At 43.6% G+C, this 6,186-nt stretch overlaps 1 pseudogene; it reads right to left on the reverse strand.

Annotated features, from left to right (window-relative positions):
* Positions 1–712: 712 nt before the first annotated feature.
* Positions 713–6,186, reverse strand: part of LOC103750379 — a 9,115-nt pseudogene continuing 3,641 nt past the window's right edge.

A 6,186-nucleotide genomic window follows, 5' to 3' on the forward strand; every position in this document is an offset into this window, starting at 1 on the left:
TACTGTTGTAATGAAATGCTTCTTCTAATTATGTAGTTATTAAATAAATATTTTAAAAACAGTGTCTGGCTTACCATATATGTGTAGTGTTTATTGAATGAATGAATTTATTTCATTTCATTTTTTATGAGTGTATTTCCTGCATGTATATTAGTGAACCCAAATTGTGCAGTGCCCACAGAGATCAGAAGATGGCATCGGATCCCCTGGAACTGGGATTAGCTGCCAATTGGGTGCTGGAAAATGAACCCTGGTCCTCTGCAAGAACACCAGTGATTTAACTGCTGAGCCAACTCTCCAGCCCATGATGAATAATTTTTTATGTACAAAAGATTAAATTCACATTAGACTAGGCTATTAGATGGAGGGACATTGCTTAATTTAACACAGACTTCATGGACAGATTTATTATACAAATGCCATCTATAAAATATTCACTTGAAATAAATCAGTTGTGAACATTTTATTGGCAAAACTATTTTGTGATTTATCTTTTTATCACTGTGCCATTGTAGAAAACATAAACAGAGTCATTAGCAAGTAAAATTTCACTGGAATTCAGAGAAAAATATAAAGTGGACAGAAAGGTTATAACATATAGTTCTACTTAACATACCATTATCAAATGATGTTTGAGAATATTCATTTTATAAATTGATTATTCTTTTTGAGCTAAAAATTCATGCATGCTTCTGTTCAAGAGCAATTTGTTTTATGCTAGAAATTTCTGGAAAGCTTTCATCACTGTCTTTTTCTCTCAGGGTGTATATGAGAGGGTTTATTAACAGGTGACCAGACAGTGGAACACTGAGACAACTTTGCCAATGGTGATGTTGTACTTGCCTGGAAGACAGACATAAGCAAAGATTATGGTGCTGTAGTAGATGGGAACTACCGTGAGATGGGAGGCACAGACTGAGAAAGTTTTCTTTCCAACCTCCTGGGAAGACAGCTTCAATAATATGACCACATTTTTGTCATAAGAAGTTATTGTGAGAAGGAAAGAACTTAGAATTGTTGGGGACCCATGCTGTTTAGGGTCGCAGTCTCTCCATGTCTGGATAGCTGCAAGCTGGCTTGGCGTTCTTATGCAGAGACTCCCCTTTCCAGCAGGGCGCCTTCCTACTCTCTTCCTGACTCACTTTGAAGTGGCCATCACAGATACATGACCTCTGGCACAAAAACTACCAGGTTTTAATCAGGCATTGTCTGACAGCCTGATAGAAGCCCACTGCCACATGTAAATGGGGCATCCTACAAAGCACCTATCAACTGAGGCTTTTGCTACTGCTTCCACACTATAAATATCCTGTTTTCACCCCAATAAAGCGGAGCTGTATCACTTGTCTGGAGCTGAGCTGTATCACTGAACTTGTCTCCCGAAGGGGGCTGTTCTTCCATCAACAACCAATCGCGATGATCTTGCTTTCGCCATTCCTGCACCTCCCCTCGTGATCTGGTGGCCGATGGATCGCGTACACAGAGGGAGCATCTGGCAGCTTGGAATGGAACCCGTCTGGTAGCTGACAGCGACCCACAGAGTTGCCAGTGCTCGGTAGCCGCGGAGAGCCAGGGACCCACACAGCAATGCTACACGCGAAGCCCACGCACTCCAGCCAACAGCTGGCATAGCAGCGTGCAACCCGCTGTGCCATAGCCCACAGCTGGTGCCCAACGTGAGAGCCTCTGAACTCCATGCCAGCCAGCAGCTGGTGCCCCCTGAAACGCAGAATTCGTGAGTATCCCATTCCATCAGAAGGGCATCAGAAATCTCGCTTTTTCCTTCGTCTCCCATCAGGAGACTAAAAGGCAGCTGTGCCTCCAAGCCACCCCACCCTTGGGGCCTGGTAGTCTGTTCTATTTTCCTCCTTTTGTTTTCAGTCTAAAGTCTTCGCGTGGGACCATTAAAGACAAGGAGGCAACTGAAGCTTTCTGATCAGGGCTACTCCTTGACGTCAGCTGAAGGCCTCTTTGCCCCCTAACGGACCCCACCTGCCTGCACAGGTGTAGACAAAAGACCTTCTGTCTATACATCTTTCTAATACAAAAACCTGGTGATGCAGCAACCACTTAAGAGTCCTTAGGATGGTTGCCAGTTTCTTAAATCTGTGGGAAGGCTGGTGCTGGGGGCTCAGTGAAATCACCTGAGATTTTGATCTCAGGCACATTTCCTTAGAAACCAGCACTTCACCCTACTTTTCTATCTCAACACTGCTAGAAAAATCCCAAAGTTATAAGAGATCTTCACGTAAGCCTTAAAGTCAGCTTCTAAAATAAACTTCCCTAATTGGTTTTGTTATCTTGTCCCCAGGGTACTCAAACCACAGCTAAAACCAGTTAGGTGAGAATTTAAATTAACTAGCCCCTGCGGAGTACTTGAAGTTCAAGGTGGCTCTCGCCAAACAAACAAAAGATTTAAAAAGGCCATTTTTTTTTTTTTTTCTGTAGACCTTAAGTCTGCAGCTAGGCTTGTGCCTGTCAGAGCATTCCAATCCCCTGGTGTCAGACTGCTACAGAAACATTAAATGCTAGCCAACACTATCTTCCTTTTATAATGGGTAATTCAGCATCACGCCAGAAAAAAGCCAAATTCACTCCCTTAAAACCCTGCTTAAATCAAGAGGACTTAAGATTTTCCAAAAAGAAAGCTTAAAATTTTGGAATGAAGTATATCAATTTGCACCCTGGATCCTGTCAGCAGACATTTCTGATCCAGGGGTCTGGACTAACATTGCATATCTGGCTCGTAAAAAAGAAATTCAGGAAAGGCACAATTTTCCCCTTTCCTTTCTCCCCATAATAGCAGCCATCCAACAATGCTTAGGAAACCCACCTAAGATTGAAGAAAGCCTACAAGCACCAGAAAATAATAAAGGGGAGAGTTCAAACAATACAAAAGACCTAAAATATGCTATGATAAACACTCTAGAGACAAAAGGTCTTATAATAGCTACTTTCAACAGCCCCAAAAATAAAATGTGGCCAAGTCAGACAAAACCCACCCATCAACAAAAATAACTCTTACCCCCCTCTTGCTGATTTAACAAGCCCAGATATTAACGCCCAGACTTCAAGAACTCCCAAAGATCCCCAGATAAATCCCCCTCCCCCTGCACCTCGGCTGCCACCGCCTGTGGCGCCATCCCAGCCATGCCCTACAGCCATAGAGCAGCTGTGTAATCTTAGGGATAGTGGGAGTTGCCAGCCGGTAGAAGCTTTTCCTGTTAACCTACAAATAACAAGGCAACGCCCACTGGCTTGGTACTCACTCCCAGCAGCAGACTTAAAAGAGCTGCGCCAAGCTGTTCGTGAGGATGGGATCCATGCTTCATGGACAAAATCTATACTACAAACATTTAATACTAACCTGCTAACCCCCCAGGACTGGAGAGATATCTGTAGATCTACCCTCCCCAGTCCATTATTTGTACAATGGGAGGCTTTATTTAGAGATGAATGCCTGATGCAGTCTAAAAGAAATGACACTCATAATCAACAGATAAGACCACAGCAGGGGCAGGATCCACCCCCTGGATCCATAGATTGGAACTATGACCAGCTTTTTGGTCAGGGCAACTTTTCCACAGGAATCCATCAGGCTGTGATTCCTGCTGGCTGTTTTGAGCAGGTCCGCTTATGTGCATTACAGGCATGGGACCACCTAACCCCCTTGTCCACCGGGCCTGGAGGGACTTCTTCATTATTTTTTTAAAACAAAAAACAACTGAGGCTCTCCCAGACTTTATACTAAGAGTGCAGGCCAGTTTAGATAGAAAAATAACAGATCCTGCAGCCAAAGCAATGCTTTTAAACAGCCTTGTCTGGGAAGGGATGACCCCTGAGCACAGACAAGCATGCCAGGGACTAAAAAATGAACATTATGACAAATGGATTGTGGCCACCCATGACATTGGGACTGCCACGTACCAGGCCTCCTCCCTTGCCCAAGCCCTTGTAGCCACAACCCAGTCCAACTCAAAATGCTTTAAATGTGGAGAAACTGGACACTGGATTAAAAAATTGCCCCCAAAATGACTCAGCTGCCACTCGACCCCCTAAAACCCTTTGTCCTCACTGTAAAAAGGGCTTTCACTGGAAAAAGGATTGTAAATCTAAAAATGACATAGATGGCAAGCCTCTGCCACCTTTAAACTTCTTCAGGGTAAGCCCTCAGCCCCGCTAACAAGAGGGAAGCCACAGACCTTATGGGTAACCAGTATTACAGAAAATGCCCATCCAAAATTAACCATAAAAATAGACAATAAACCTTTCAAATGCCTCCTTGACACTGGGGCTGATAAAACCATCTTAAGGAGCTCTGAGGTTCCCCCACACTGGGAGTTAATACCAGGACCCCAACTAATAGGAGTAGGGGGGGCCTCCCAAGCATTCATCACTAAAAATCTCTGTAAATGGGAGGACCCTGATGGAGAGGTTGGAACAGTAAGACCCCTAATTGCAGATATTGCTACAAACCTCCTAGGACGAGATATCTTGGAAGACCTCAATGTAATTCTTACTAGTGGGTCTGAAGAGAAATGCCTTAAAACAGATGATCAGATGAGGTCCCCAAAACAGAAGAACCCCCAATTCTAAGGGTCACTGTTGTTTACCAGACTCTCTGCCTCGACTGGATCACCAAAGAACCAGTCTGGGTGGAACAGTGGCCATTATAAGGAACCAGTCTGGGTGGAACAGTGGCCATTGCCCAGGGAGAAATCACTCATTTTACAACAACTTGTAGAAGAACAGTTACAGCTGGGTCACATTAGACCCTCTAGGAGCCCATGGAACACCCCAGTCTTTGTAATAAAGAAATATACAGGGACATGGAGACTGCTACAAGACCTTAGAGCCATAAACAAAGCCATGAAAATATGGGGATCACCCCAAGAGGCCTGCCCATGGTGTCTGCCATCCCCCTTAATACTCCCCTGTTAGTCCTAGATATAAAAGACTGCTTTTTCTCCATCCGTTTACACAATAATGATTGCCAACATTTTGCCTCTCAGTTCCAAAAATTAACAATACTGGTCCAGCTGATCAATATGAATGGCAAGTTCTGCCACAGGGTATGGCAAATAGCCCTACAATATGCCAGGAGCCTGTTGCAAATGTACTAGCACCCCTTTTAAAAAAGGGCCTACATGTTTATCATTACATGGATGACCTCTTGGTCTGGCAAGATGAAGATTACTCTCTAGAAGACCTAAAAGATGCTATGATAAACACTCTAGAAACAAAAGGTTTTGTAATAGCCACAAATAAAATACAATCAGTCCCCCCCCATTACCTTCCTGGGGACTGAAATAACACCTACTACTGTTAGGCCCCTTAAACCTATCCTGGATGTGCCCCATCCACTCACCCTTAATTCCCTTCAGAGCTTTTTAGGCAATATTAATTGGCTAAGGCCGTGGCTTTCCATCCCCACAAGTCAATTACAGCCACTCTTTCATCTCTTAAAGGGAGATAAAAACCCAGTCTCCAGACGGTATGTAAACCCAGATGCAAAAAAGGCTCTCCAAATAATTAATAACCACTTCCAAAAGCCATCACTAGCCAGATATGACCCTAAGCTACTGGTTCAACTCTTAATTTTTAATTCCTCCCCCACCTTGGTGGGAGCAATTCATCAGCCACATGGAGTACTAGAATGGCTTCACACGCCAGTAGGGGGTGCTCCTCGCTTTCTTACAGAAGTAGACACTCTTGCATCCATCAGGGAAGACAAAGGACTCTACAAATTATAGGAAAAGAGCCTGATACCCTTATTATCCCCTTCCCATTATTAGATGTACAATGGCTCCTAAAACATCATTCCTCTTTTGCAATTAGCTTAATAGGCTTCCCAGAACAAATTGATAATCACTATCCTGAAGATAAATGGATGTCAGCTATTCCAGTGTTTCACTGGCTTCTACCTCGACTCTTCTGCCACAAACCCATAAAAGAGACTATTACAGCCTTTACAGATGGAGGAAAAAAGGGGGCTGCATTGGTCATATATGACTCCCCTAATGACCCACCTATGATATATTTTCAACCTCTATCTGATAAATCCCCACAATTTAAAGAGCTCTTTGCCATCTATATGGCTCTTGATAAGATTGATAAACCCTTCAACCTTTATTCTGACAGCATTTATGCTGTTAATTTACTCCCATGGCTAGGTCGTTCCTTTAT

The sequence above is a fragment of the Nannospalax galili genome, unplaced genomic scaffold, assembly GCF_000622305.1.
Source record: "Nannospalax galili isolate Female #2095 unplaced genomic scaffold, S.galili_v1.0 scaffold627, whole genome shotgun sequence".
NCBI classification, from domain to species: domain Eukaryota; kingdom Metazoa; phylum Chordata; class Mammalia; order Rodentia; family Spalacidae; genus Nannospalax; species Nannospalax galili.